This window comes from Saccopteryx bilineata, chromosome 5, assembly GCF_036850765.1.
Source record: "Saccopteryx bilineata isolate mSacBil1 chromosome 5, mSacBil1_pri_phased_curated, whole genome shotgun sequence".
NCBI classification, from domain to species: Eukaryota; Metazoa; Chordata; class Mammalia; order Chiroptera; family Emballonuridae; genus Saccopteryx; species Saccopteryx bilineata.
The window spans coordinates 36,370,071-36,385,450 of NC_089494.1; the positions used below are offsets into that span (position 1 = coordinate 36,370,071).

At 38.6% G+C, this 15,380-nt stretch overlaps 1 protein-coding gene across 4 annotated transcripts in view; it reads left to right on the plus strand.

Moving 5' to 3' along the window:
* Positions 1–15,380, plus strand: part of SATB2 (SATB homeobox 2) — a 203,236-nt gene that overhangs the window by 10,445 nt on the left and 177,411 nt on the right. The gene's annotated exons all lie outside the window — the stretch shown is intronic.

Consider the following 15,380-nt stretch of genomic DNA (forward strand, 5'->3'; position numbering starts at 1 on the left):
ACAGAGGGGATTATATCTTTTATAGAAATAATCTGAATTTTATCACATTAAGCACAGATACCTTTTTCTTTCTTAAAAAAATATCTTTGACTTGTTTTTGTATTTGGTTGGAAAGTAAGTGTATCAGTTTTTTTTAATAACCAAATAAGAATAATTTTCAAATTTCCTTATTATTCCCTGTATTAAGATTGCATACTTTTATTGAATTTGTTCCAATTATTTATATATGTAAGGAAATGCAAAATTGATAGCTTAGTAGGAAAGTGCATTCATATCAAAACTCTTCAAATAACAGTGTTTTCAAAATATATATATATATTTTTGGGGGGGTTAACGGAACAAGAACTTTTTCTTTGTCATAATCCAAAGATGCTAAGAGAGCAGCATGATAAATGTCTCTTTAAGTGTCATAGTAAAAGAAATGACTTGCCTTCTGAGACAGAGGAGAGTTTATGTTGTTTTGGACCCATTTCCCAAGCAGTGATCGAAAACAGATTACAATAACAATTATACAGTCAGAAGATGCAATATCCATTTCTGTTTTAATTGAGTGAAAGAATAATAAAAACATCATTAAGAAAAATGAGGTGGACCTGTCACACTTTGTACAAATTTTAGTCTTGAAGAAGATGCAGAATAACTGAAGTGCTTTTCCCTTACTTTGTTTTGTTTGTTGGCTAAAATCTCTTTTGGGAAAGAACTGTTTGGTTCTTGCTCTTCCCTGGGAAGTTCAGAGAGAAGTCCTTGGGAAGTGGTTGCTTAGGAGACATTAAAAGTGCTCATGGATTCTGTCTTCATATACAGTTTGAGAAGGTATAGAACATTTTCTTATATTCTACCTGAGGTGTAATTACCTCCTCTCTCTCTCTCTCTCTCTTTTTTACCTGTGTAAATGGAAGTCAAAAGTAATGAATGTTCCTCTTGTCATAAAACCCTGCCAAGTAAAGGGTTAGGTGTGGTCTCTGGCCCTGCTGTTCTTCCTTCTTTGGAAGTTATAACCAGGCTGAAGGGGAGGGAGAGAGTTGAAGGTGAATAATGAACACCCTTATTTCTTCTTGGCACACATGGGGTTGTGGGGGACCCTGCGTTTCCATGTGTACACATCACCTGACATTCACTCAGGTGACATCGACTGTCACCTGCGATGCATAGGTTCTGAGCCTCATCTGCAATCACTAGAACCATTTAATCAATAATCCTTCACATTGGTGAGCCTCGAACCCTCATTCCCCAGAGTGGAGTTTTCAGCAACTTGGAGACTGCCGGCAGCAGCTGCCAAAACCAGTGGCTAGTGTTCTTTCACCCTAGGCTGTGGTTTTTACTCTATTCATAGAAATTATGAGCTCCTGCAAACTTGAGTGATGACAGTGAAGTGAGCCCAGATAGTGGAGTTCGCCTCTGCTCACTGCGAGGTTAGTAAACCACAAATAATGCTGGCGATAAGAGCTGCAGAAGCCAGGGTTGGAGTCTGTTGACAGAGTTATTGGAGAATATTTCTACTATTTGTAGCTAAGAGTTATCTTGGGGCAATAATATCTAAAAACCTTTCTGAGGGTAAAAAATGAAAGGAATTAGGATAGGCAGTAAACCTTCCCGGGTGGAGCTCTCTAGAGTCTCGAACTGTCCCAATCATAATCTGCTTCAGACTGGAATTTATATCAAACAACTCAAAAGGCTTTTAAAAATTCAGTCCAGAGAGTCTAGTTAATAGTGCTTTCATTAAAATACTTTTGTCGGTAAAGTGTTTTTCAGTTTTAACATTTACATAACCTAACCGCGTTGACGAACGCCACAAACTTTAAGGGTCTTTTAGTGGTTCTGTTTTTTTCTGGACTTTATAATTTAAACCTAAACATTAATTCTGGGTGGAACTTGGCATAATGTCTTTTTTGCCTTGGAGGGAATTTTTGTTGTACAATAAAAAATATATATATATATTTTCATATAGTCACCTTCTCCATGTCTCCCCTCCTTCAAGTAAATAGCCGTTAAATAGTCAAGGTTTTAAAAGGGCTTATTTAATTCAAAAAAAGGAGTGATTATTTTAGGTGAATTTAACAATTTTCCATTAGTTCACATTGCAAGCTAGTGCTTTGATATTAACAAGAAAGATCTGTGATGCAGGGAATAGTGTGATGCAGGCTGATAATGCAGGAAAAATCCCCCTCTTCCCCGACTCGTATACTCCAGTCACACGGTAGATTTTTAAATAAATTATATTTGATGATCCTTGAAACTTATAAATTAGTTACTTGTCTTCTTTATTGGAAGCTGAGAGACATAAAAAATTATTTTACATGATCAGAAATGACAACATTGACTAGAAGGAAAGAAGTTGGAATCTTACTTTTAAGTAGTAAAGTGACTGTATTTCCCAGTCTTAGTTATTTTGGAAAACATATTTAAACGAGGCTTTTTAAAATGACATTTTTCTATATGTTAATATTATATTAAAGTTACGCTATTATAGGCATCTGATTACAAGGTCCTTGTGAAATTAAGAAGCAAGTGAAGAAACCCAGCAAGGATACATTATCATCGTCAGATAAGCAGAGGTGTTGAGAATGCTAGTGCTGGTACTTGCCTGGAGAAAAGCTTTCATGGAGGATGGGGCTAAGCTGGGGCCCTCCTGAAGCTTTATGGCGCTCTATTCAGGCAAGATTTTTGTCCTATAGCTATGGTAGATGTGGTGTTAGAAGACCTAATACCCTTTATTATTATTGAAGTGTGTAAGAGGAGCAAATTGTTCTCTGAACGGGAAGTTATTACACATTTAAGACCCAAGTAAATGCACTTTACAAGGGTAAATAAGGTGATTCTGACTTTTTTTTTTTCCTTTTCACATGAATCTCCAGGTAACATTCAGGGAAACTAACTCTATTTACAGTCCCGTTCATATAATAAGTTTGAGCCTTAAGCACATTTTTACTGATAACATAAATTTCCCCAAACTGAAGCTTACCATTGAAAGCTTGCCAGTGCTGTCACAAATGGTCATTAGTTCCCTCGAGAATTTAAGGAGGAAAAAGAACTGTAGGAAAATGCTGTGACTTCAAGTAAGAACCATTTTGTTGCATGTATATTTTTTTGCCGCCATGGCAAAATTGTCTGGGGTCCCACCTGCATGTTCAGGATTGATACTGTACATTCTCCCATGGAAATGTATAGAATTCCAATTAGTACAGGGTCAGAGTATAAATGTACCTCTTTTCACACTGTTCCAAGTGGTTAGTGGAAAACAAACAAGCTGCAAAGTAATTCCCTTGGCCCCCCAATAAAAAGATTTATAGCAAAATAATTCTCAGCTTCATAATGGGACTGTTGTAGGTGTGTGTTTGATATTTATAAGACTGGAATACAGTCCATGTACCCAAACCAAGCATTTATTTTAAACAAGGTAGCTGCCAAGAGCTTATATTCTGTCAAACATAATTCTATTGAAGATTGATGCATAGCTTGAAAGCAAGTCTGAGGGAGACAGTTTTTTCTAACCAAAGAAAGCTTCTGAGATACAACTTCTCTCTTCCTTTGATAGGACTCGGTGAAGGCGTCTTGCTCACAGCCAGCCTCTTGCATGTATTTATATAATAAACACAGGCTTACTCTTTGAAAGCCTATCTGTTTGTCCAGTCCTACTTGTGTTAACCAAAAAAAGAAACGAATTTACATTCACGGAAACTGTTAGGTGAATTTTCTTTTCTCCTCATTATCTAGGTCTGAGATGGTGCTCGGATAAAACAGCCCCTCTCACCGGCCAGGCAAGGCTCCCCTGGCCACGCCCAATGTTGAGTTCACACACAAACCTGGGTACCCCAAGAGGAACCCCTTTTTTTCTTTAATGTGGAGTTTTAAAAAGAATCCTGAACCTGTTATTCTGTTATTTCGTGTTGAGCTTGTGAAATCAGACCTGTTTTGAAGCTGTCACCTTTTGGGGGGAGGGGGAGAAATTACACTAATATGTTTGGAAATTATTATAGAATTAAAGAATTTATGAATCCAGGGAATCTAAGGGTGAAATCTTTTTGAAATTAAGATGTTTTATATCTGGGATTATCCTGAATTCCAAATTTAAAATGGTGCGGTACTTTTCCAGGGTTCTTTTTTACTTATTTATTTATTTTCAGTAAGCAGATCACTTTGGGGCTTTGATGACACTTCTCAGAGATGGTTAAAAGTGAAGTGACATTTCTCCTTTGGCTGGGTGGTATCCTTTGGATAATATTAAGAATGGATGTAAGATATCTAGTTGATTTATATACAGTCACTGAAGTGGGTTTTTTTTTAGTTTTTTTTTTAATACTAAATTAGTGTTTTCTTTTGGAAATTATATAAATGATAAAGTGGATGTCTTAAAATGAAACAACATAATCCACTAGTTTTCTCTGTTTTGTTTCCCTTATAGGTAATTACTATAAATTACACAGGTCCACATATATTTCTAATACCTTGTCTAGGGAATAGTCCATCGGTGGGGACCAGAGTCTCCCCAGTCTGTGAGCTGCGTTTTATTAACTTCATCTCAGTCACAACAGTAATATTCTATGTATTGCAAGCCAGAGATCTTGGTGTCCCCTCAGGGAACTGCAGAATGCACACTATAATTTTCACTTTCTCGCTCTCTCCTCCTGTTCTTTTCTGTTCCTCCTGCGGTGTTAGCCCGGTGTTAGACCAAGAGCCTGGTCGGTATTACATCTTAGTAGAGGCATTTGTTGGGTACCCGGAAGAGAGTGGCTTTGTGGTTAGGGAAGGGTGGTGATGGCTGCTCTCAGCTCGGCTGTGTGAAGTCTGCATTCATTTCACAGTGATGATTTTTACACATCTTTTAAATAGCCATACATGTTTTGCTGTTTAAATTCTAAACATAGACAGTAATATTTCCTTTTGTAAGGGAGAAAGCCTTTCATTTTTCACTATAGAAATTTTTACCTTTTCAGGGTTTTATTTGATAAATCTTTCCACTCTAGTATGATTTCCTTTGGGACTTTGCACCAATGTTTGATCTCAATTTTTTAATAATTTTGGTGAGTTAAACTCCCCAAAGAAAACATGCTTGTGCTATGAAATATTCCCACTAGAAATCTGGGTAGTCTTGTCTTATAGAGAGCCGAGTGCTTGATTCCTTTATTAATTCCCTGCTTGAGAACCTCAGTACAGTTAACCTTTCTTTAACACTACACTGACAAATTAATCAGAGTTTTTTTTTTTTAATTGTTGAATTAGATAAAATTACATTTAGGTGGAGCTCAAAACCTGAGACGATGAAGCAAATGTTTGTGTAAAGACAATTTTATTGAATTTTTTTTTGACTCACGGGACTCTGATTTGCAAATTGCTTTTCCAGAGAGGATAATGAGAATGAGGGAGTGGCAAATGCATCTTTACTCAAATATTATTTTAAAAATTATCCTCCGGAATAAAATTTTACTTATGGAGGACAGAAATCCTAACATTAATGGATTATGGTATGGTCTGTTTTACATGCCATTGAGTCTCAAAGCTTATTAACATGTGCATTTATAACCTACTGTGAAAAGAACCTTAAGAATTTAGTGTCAAACTAAAGGATACTTAAATAATATGCCATATGTTTGAAGTCTTCTGTGATGTACAAACTTGCATATTCCACTTTTTTCCTAATTTTTTTTTTTTTTTTTTTAAATCTGGAATTACTAAGCATTTTGTCTTTTTCTCTGTGGTTTTTAAATTTAGAAAAGGTGCTGCAGGCCTTCAGGTCAGAGTTGGGTGAGAGTGCAGATAAAACCCCAGGGTTCCAGGGTATGTACAGTCATAGGACACAGTGCTGCTAGCCACTTGAGTTACATACCAGTCGACTGCAGAACCGTCCTGCTGGTAAACCAACAGTTTCTGTCAACAGTGGTCTTGCACAGCCCTGTGGTCTGTTGTGCTTTCCCCGGAAAGCGTGGACTGAGCTCCTGAATCCACTTGTGTGGATCATTTCTTGGAGAGATTTCCTTGTCTGCTGCTGCTAAATGCATTGCAGTAGGACTAAAGCAATGTGGACAAGTTCAGTCATTGGGGACTCATGGGAAGAAAACAGAACCAACACTACCTATTAATGGTTTTTAACATCTAACTGGAATTAGCATTTTCTAAAACTGAGCCAACATTTATTCTGGGCCTGTACGTAGAGGTCAGGCTCAAAGGGGAGGTGTGGGAAGGGGAGTGGGGGACTGAGGAGACCTACCGGAGACCAGCCTGTGCTGGAGGAAGAAAAGGTGGCCCTCTCAGTCACTAACTGGACATTTCTGACATCGAGGCATTTAGTTCCTTGGGTCGGGCTTGTGATTGACAAGATCCCAGGTGTAGCTCAGGCCTTTTCTGTTTAGATAAGTAGTCACACTGTGTCTCCTGTGTGCCTGTGAAATGCTGTTCTTCAAACTGCCAGGCCAGCTTGGTCCTGCCACCACATTTCTGTAACTGAAGAGTTTTGAGTGGCCTGGAGTTTATCCTGCGGCCTTCGGAGCTGACTTTGGGTTGAGTTGTGATCTGTCAGTTTGGGAACAGGCATGGAGTCACAGCCCTGCAATACTGGATCCATCTTTCTTATCTACTACTTTAACCCCTGTTGGAGCTTTGGGGGTAGTGAGTGAGCCGAGGACCGGGTGTACCATACCAGCCCCATCCTCGGCTTAGTTTTGTTCTTCTAAAGTTGAGAGCTCTCTCAGGGGTTGCAAAGTAGCCTCTGGTTTAACTAGAGGGCACTATGAGAATAAAAAAATTTCTTGATAATCTTATCCTCTCCTCACCTTACTTCTCCTCAGTGGGAGAGTCATCAAGGAACCTTATTGTTGAAACTTCAGTTGGAGGCCTAATCTCCAGATACAAGCAACTGGGTCATGGGTGAGCATGAAATCAAATCTTTCTTTTCCTTTCTTTTCTTTTCTTTCTTTTCTTTTCCTTTCTTTTCTTTTTTCTTTTTTCTTTTCTTTTCTTTCCCCTCCCTCTCTCCCTCCCTCCCTCCTTTCTTTACTTTTTAACAGTATTTATTGTCACATCCCCTTCAAAACAGACAAGATGTTTACCATGTTTTAAAGGTTATAGATTACCACTGAAAGGAAAATTTTATGGTCACTGTACATCAAGGTTGGAAAACTGTTCTATGTGAAAAAAGATATTTAGAAATCTTGTGAATAAAAGAAATATAAAGCATTATTGTATTTAAGGAAAAATTAAAGTCCTCATAATGTGCCATCTCAATGTGGACATTCATTCTTCCTGGAGTGGCTTTGGGGTAGGAGTGGCCTTGGGGTAGGAGTCGCTTTAGGGTAGGAGTTGCTTTGGGCTAGGAGTGCTTCTGCCTATTTCACTCTTCTACTGTGTTTTTACCCAGCAGTATTTGTTAAGGCAAACAAACCCTTTTCTGAAGAGGTTTCAAAGAAATTGCAGACAAATAGCAAATTTTGGCATTAAAACAGGTTAACATATACATAGCCTTCATAATGTACATTAAGCATATTTTTCTTGGACTGTTGACAAGAGAAGATGAACTTGCTTGCTAACAACGTCAAAAAGTTTAAAATTCACTGTCCAAGCAGTTCCTAACAATGCTTCAGTAGCTGTAAGCTCTAAATAGTTTATATTATTTTTATTTTTACATTTCACTGAAAACACTTTATGTCTTTTTGGATAGAAACGGGAATTAATTTCCCAGGAAGGATGGTCCCCAGCACGCGCCTGCGGGACCAGTGCATGGTCTCCTTTCTGTGGATTCTGGGTCTGACCCCTCGTGCAGCCTGTCCTATGTCTCTTGTCTGTGCTGCTGAAACCTGGCCTCCCTGACACCATATTGAAGTCCAGGCTGTAGATACCAGTCACATTTGATCTGCAAATTGATGTGTTCCTGGATCCCCAAACCAAAGTTTCCAGTATCTGAGAAGTTATTTTTATGTAACTCATGCCCCTGCATACTTAGGTCTTTCTCCAAGATTTCTTCTGCCTTGACCCCCCAGACTGTACAGCGGACATCAGTCTTTTCATTTGTCCTAATGCCAAATGATCTGACAGCGTATCTGGCTTTGAAGAACATGGGGGTCTAGCCTGTGAGCTGCTGCAGGACACTGGCTGCTGGGGTCAGTCTGTCTCCACTCTCCCCCACACGATGTTGAGGCAGAGCTTGCAGTGCTGAAGCTCCCACACAAGGTCCTCCTTTTCACCTTGGTCCAGCAACCACGGGCAGAAAACTGACTCCTCTGGGTGTGGCTGTGAGACTCTTGGTCTGGCAGGGGGGGGGGTGCTTGAGAGGAAATCAGAGAGAGAGAGAGAGAGAGAGAGAGAGACCCAGTAGGTAGGGGGTGGAGGAGAGTAACAGTGAATTTCTGCATGTATGGCTCAGTTTGTCCACTCTTGCCTTCTCCATGAATGTCGGAGTGACTGTGTTTCTCTAACTGTGAACCACCCAGGTCTTCAGCTGCCCCACCTCTGCCTCCGCTCCTGCTTCCTCCTCAGTGAGAACTAAAAACAAAACCACAACAAAACCAGATGCAGCGATCCTTCAGGGAGTCTGTAGTTCCCTAGTCAAGTACACAGAGGAACTTGGGAAGCGGAGCAGTGGAGGGGAGTTTGGAGGACCTCTGGCTCACCTGGGGGAGGCTCCGCTGCCCTTCCCCTGAAGTTACTGCTCTCCCCCGTCCCAGGACTGGTTATAACATGCCTGTTGCATTACCTGAAGTTCTTTCCATTAGAAGCTAATGTGGGATACAGTGTGTTTCTTTTAGAATGAAATTATATCTAAAGAGATGAAGGGCCAGACAACAAAGTTTAGCAATTTTTCTCTCTTTGGGATTTCTGAGCTCAGGCCCTGGGGGAGGGAGTGGCTGGAGTAGAATGGTGCAATGTGGAACCTCTGGCCACCATAGCTCAGGAGGTTGGGTGTCTGTCTGGAGGCGACACCAGGGGCAGAAGAGAGAAGAGTAGGGTACATATATTTGATCCGCTTTGAAATTTTACCTGGGACCCCGGGGAGAAGGTGAGGGACACCCACCGTATTTTTTCTTTCTGTTTCTAGTAGCAGTTCTTGGTGCTCAAACTTGCTTTTATTGTTTTAGGTGGGAGGAAGTATCTGTGGGTTAATATTGGCAAGTTATTTCTCTATTCTGTGTGAATGTGATTGTGTGTATCTGTGTGTGTATGTGTATATGTGTGTGTGTGTGTGTGTGTGTGAGAGAGAGAGAGAGAGAGAGAATATGAGGTTATATAGCAACTAACTTGTTTTGTTTTTCTAGTAAATTTGCAACAAGAGAGTTGTCACTCCTCACTCATTTTTCTCCTAGTCCTGAAGGACCCTGTATTATGCACTCAGTTTACTTGGGGGAATTTGTTTGTGTTTTAGGGGTTCTATGATTTACTGATTGTGGTGGTGCTGAGCATGGTGCTTTACGAGGTTCAGTTTTATACAGAGAACAGATACGGGCTCTGCCCTAAAGCCTTTACAATCTTCAGTTAGCCCTGGGACCTTCTCAGGTGATAGAACCAGATTTACTGGCCACCACAGGGAAGACACTGGGCCCTGTGGTTGCCTTCCTTCTTCATACAGATGGTTTCAGAAGCCCTTTGAAAGAAGGGAGGAGAAGGGCCTGCCTCCTTTCATCTCAGAATGGCTCCTGTTATTCAGGGGGCAGGTCCAGGAATGAGGGTGGGCCCAGGGTTTGGATTTAAGGGTCTGGGTAGGAGACGGAGAGCATGGTCACCCACATTAGGGTCTGTGACCCTGTACTTGGGCTTTCTTTGTCTGTGAGGACTGAAGGTTAGGAACCGCGTTTGGTTCCTCCCCTATGCTAGCACAGTGCCTGACGCAGGGTGGGCCCTAAGGAGGTGAATTCACGTATAAGCAACGCAGGTCACTCATTGGATATAGCAAGTGGCGAGGGGTCTTTTGCTAAAAGGCCAAGCCTTTAGGTTTTGTTGGGTTTGGGAGTGTTTATTTTTAACCCCCAAGAAAGCAGAATGCTTGGGCTTTAGAGTTGGTGAACCTAAAACTGCTCTTTTGTCTCGCCAGGTTTCTTTAGGGACATTCCCTATTTTCTCATAACTTCAGTTTCCTCATTTATTAAAGGAGAGTAAGACTAACCTTCTCACAGGGTGAATGTGGGGAGAAACTAAAGATATGAAGATATATTAGAGAACTGGATGAATTAGGAGGCACTGTGCAAATGAGAGGTTGTTCTGGGTCCTCACTTGTGGGAGGCCTGGAATGCTGTCATTTAGACCCCCTGCTGCTAGACCTCCTTTCATCTTTCAGTGTTGAGGTTAGACATCCAGAACATTAAAGAATACTTGTTCCTCAGGTCCCTTTCATGACAGTGTTGTGATATTTCCAGAAAGCTGTAATTATATTTTAAGTTGAAAGAAGGGAGCCCGGGCCAGGTAGTTCAGTTGCTTAAAGCATCGACCCAATACACCAAGGTTGCGGGTTCAAACCCTGGGTAAGGCACATAAAAGAAACAACCAATAATCAATGCCTTTCCTCTCTCCTTAAACTAAATTTTAAAAAATTAAAATGAAGGAAGGGGAGAAACACCTTTCCCTTATTAAAGATGTTGGATTAATATAGTTAGGAATAAAACAGTAGCCTACAATTTGTTTGATGATGCAGAGAAGATATCCTGCTCGATGTCAGAGTTTCACCAACAGTATAGCTGTCTTCAAGTCTCCAAAGATCTGGAACACAGAGGACAGATAACAGAGGAGCATTCAAGAAATGCTCAAGACAGTCGTTCCATTGTCCTAGTTACCAGTTATTAGTGAGTTTATCCTGTGTCAGAGAAACCATTGTATATGTAGTGTTTGGCTGTTTAGAGCAGCTCTGTCTGATAGAAAGAACATACGAACCACATGTATGATTTTAAATATTCTAATAGCTTTGTTTAAAAAAAAGTTAAAGAAGCAAGTGAAAATAATCAAGTTTTATTTAATTCAATGTATTTAGAATATTATTTTTACATTGGTTAGTTTTTAAACGGTTATTCATGCTATATTTTTTATTTCTTATTTTGTTATTAAATCATTAAAACTGAGTGTGTATTTCTTACAGCACATCTCAGTTCATGACTAGCCTATGTCAAGCACTCAGCATGGTTAGTTGCTATTATATTGGATAGGCAGCTTTAAAGTATGATGCTTGAAACACTCATGATTTTGCTATTGGGCACATTGAACATTTTAGGCTGCTATTATTCAATTCTTATATACTTGGGCCACTCAGTGATTATTAGTAACATTTTTATTATGAAGAAATGTTTTTAGTTACATATCATGAACATTGATTATGGGACCTTGAAAATAATGGTCTCTTTTTACTTTTCTCTAGAAAATGGTATTAATACTAGTAATTTTGAAAAAAGAAAAACAAGTAGGTTCCACTGTTTGAGGGCTTATCTGTCAGACAACTTCAATATGTTACCTTGTTTAATCCTCACAATCTTTCTATGATTTAGATATTATCATTTGCATTTTGCCTACCAGGAATTTGAGCCTCAGAGAGGTCAAATAAATTATCTAAGGTCATTCCTTCAGGTAAGGAGTCACAGTGCCAGGATTTGATTCTAGAGTGGCCTTCCTCTGGATGCAGAACTTGTCACTGCCATCTTTATTCATCTCTCCCCGTGTCTCTGTTCCCATGCCTATAGCGGTGAAGATCAGGTTAACTATTATTATATACACTTCAGAAAAAAAATGTCATAATGAAAATGATGATTTGAGCAGCATAACTAATGACAGTTGGGAAAGCATCTTTTCAGTAGAGATAGTCTTACGCTTATCTTGTCCCTGTGACAACAGAATTCACCATTTATCCCAATTGTCAGAGCAACTTGTAATTTTTGCAAATGGCCGTGGTTCTGTGCCTGTCCTCTAGATTAAACTACCTGCTTACCTCCTACAACTGTAAAAGGCTTAGTGAGGCTTACGATCAAAAGGTTCAAAGTTCTCTACTTGGTCATCTGGACATGGGTCTGTGCTCCCATCAAAGAAGAATAATGGCATAAGCTCTAGATACAGGGCTGGAACACGAGTTTCTTTTTCCTTTTCGATTATTTCTAAATTTTGTTTGTTGTAACTGCATTTCAGTGCATTGCTATCCTTTTATTGGAGCTTCTCTTTTAATTTTTCCTATTTTTAACTTATTTTTTGAACTGCTTTTCAAATACTCTTTCTGTAGTCTCATCCATTGTCACCTTTTTCTTCTTCTCTTTTTGCCTGGAGAGAGTGGCAGGACCAAATGGATAAATAAATATATTTGGCATATATTTCTGATAATTCTTTTATTGTTTTCTTCCCCAAGGATTTGCTCTTTTTAAATGCTTTAAGTACCTATATACATTAATTTTCTTTCCCACACTTAACCTCAATTGTATTATTTTTCTTTTCTTTTAAAAATTTATTGATATTAGAGAGAGAGAGAGAGAGAGAGAGAGAGAGGGAGGAAGGGAGAGCGACAAAGAGACATTGATTTGTTGTTCCACTTATGCATGGATTCATTGGCTGATTCCTGTATGTGCCCTGACTGGGGGTTGAACCTGCAACCTTGGTATATCAGATCAACACTCTGATCAACTGAGCTACCTGGCCAGAGCTCAAGTGTACTCTTTTTCATTTATTTCATCATTGTCACTAGAAATTAAATCTATTTTTCCTGCCTTCCCTTCTTTTGTAAAAGTTGCTTTTCATTTAAAACATTTTAAATTGTTTAGATTGATGAAATTCTAGCAAAGAGGTACATTTTCTAGGGATTAAATATAATTTGTTTATGATATTCTTTGGTATCTCATAATACATATGGGCTTTCAGAACAAATCTATTATACTTTTCTGGTAAATATTATTTTATAAATTATTCAATACCTCAAAGTCCTTGTTATTTTATTATTTTTTTGAAAGTAGATGATACATATGAGGGATGGGTGTTTGCTTTTTGACGGCAAGGAGTTATGGTTGTCTTGTCAGATACCAATTGCTTCCTTCAATCACTAAACTCAAATGTTTAGGAAAGATTTCAGTCATTGACGCTTTCAAGATATAAGACCTGACATGGAGTAGACCTCTGTGCTTTAATGCTGAACTTCATACCAACTCATTGAACTGTTAATATTTTTAAGAATTAATAGGGTCTTAAGTTTTCTTCAATTGACCATACACTTGAGGAGGATTTATGGTTCCTACGTAATGGATCTGTGACAGCTTATGGAAAAACTGGATTCATTTAGAGGGCTTATCTATAATTCCCAGATGTGTGACACTCAGGTGTTGACAATAGGAACTGCACATGGATTTTCAGCATCGAAACTTATGTACACACAGGTATTAGTGGTGAAGTAGCTTATGGCACCAGTGACTACATGGCCCTATGTGTGTATATATATATATTTAAATCATTAAAAATAGAAATCCACCTGCTTCCTTGGACAAAGATTATATAACAGTATGTAAGAGTTAAAAGGTTTAAATAGGGGCTATTCCCTGCTGGTAAGGACTGTCAGGAAAAGGTCCTATAAAATGTCATTATGCTTGCTTAGGAAGATTTTACAATACCTGCAACTGCACTGAGGGCAGGAGCCACATCAGACTTGTCACTTGTGTCCCTGGTGCCACAGGGAATATCTGGCACACAGTAGGTATTCAGGGAATAAAAACGGAATAAATGAATAACCACAGAGATAACTTAGAGCAAATCAGTTTTTTTTTCAAAATTTAATTTTTATTATTCATTACATGTCTTACAAACATTTGGGAATAAACTGGGCATAAATAAATAAGTATTTTATATGCTTATCAATACTGGTCACAATTAAAAAAATGTTTTGTAAGGTACCATGTGACCAGGCTACATTCTCTTTTTAGTCTACAACAATCAGTCTCCTCCATCCTTATTTCCTATTTTCCATAAAACTGTCCCATATATATTTGCTATGGTATATTTACTATGAGCAATAGTGCTGCTTTGTTGTTGAGAATGAACACTGAGTCAATACCTGTCGCAGGTATGATGGGTTCATTTGTTAGTTGTTGTGCAGGCTTAATAATAATTACCACGATCTTTAATGATAACAATTCTTAATGAGTATTATTATTGTTAATAATGGTTATATTTAATAATTACATCCAATACTCATTACCTTTAATAATAATAATTAGCACATGGGAACCAGTTGTACCATTGTATTATCTTTAGAACAGAAATCTAAATCTGTGACCTGGTAGTTTGCAGAGTGTCTGCTCCCACCCTTTTCTTTCCAGACCAGAGTGAGTCAGGAGGCTTCTAGGGTCCAGGTCACAGGGAGGGGCTTCTAGAGAAACTGCATTCTGTGTCATTTTATACATACAGTGTGATTTTAACTGTGAAGTGCATTCACAATGACCAGCTTACGCTCCATCTTTGCCATCTCTCTGCCTGCCCACCCAGCCTTCAGAACTTTTGATTTTTTTCTGCACAAAGAGAAGAACCAGAACAGATCATTATTCCATAACATACTAATTGGTATGAATTGCATAGTACAGAGTCCATGTTTATTACGTCTATGTTGGTAAAACTTTGATCTTCTATGCCTTGGCTATGTTTAGATTTAAATGCCTGTATGACTTTTTTTTCTAAAAAAAATTAAAAAACAGTTTATAAAAAAATCTTTGGCAAATTAAACATTTTTTAGCTTTTCACACTTTGATACAAAGCAGAGAAATATTTCAGTGACAACAGATTTCAACAGATTTTCAACTAGACTAATTTGCTTTATTCTTCAGGGTAGTTTACTTCTCTTCTCTGAAAACACAAGAAGAGATCAACTCTTTCCAGTGTTAAGAGTGCTAATGTGTAAAATAATTTTGAAAAAGACAAAGTTTTGTATTTTGATATATATTTAGACATAAGTTAAGCATCAGTTAGGACTTTCATGAACAGGTTATTTGCAGACTAATTTATGACCCATTTACCAGGATTTAGAAGAGTAAAAGGTATAAGAGAAATTTCTTTAAATGCCCATTGACTTTCTTGTACATAATCACATAATAAGCTTAAGCCCTGAAGTCAAATCTGTCATCCTACCAGGTAATTTACATTTCCAGACAAAAACAGATCTGATCTGAAAATACTAGTTCTGATTAATAGTTAATGATGAAGCCATAGACATAAAGGGCACAAATGTCTAGAAGGTGGCCTTGACCTCACCTATGTGCCAGCTGTTAACTCGAGGTCTCTCGGTCAGGACACCTCTGACTGGTGCACTAGACGTTTTAATGACTGGAATCTGAGGGCTTCTGCCATGGCCCAGGGCAACTCTGCTGCAGTCTGATAGGAATAATGGAGGGGGAATATCCACAGCTTTCCCGTTAGGCCCATCTGACTAAGAGGCTTGTTTAATCTAAACCACTGTT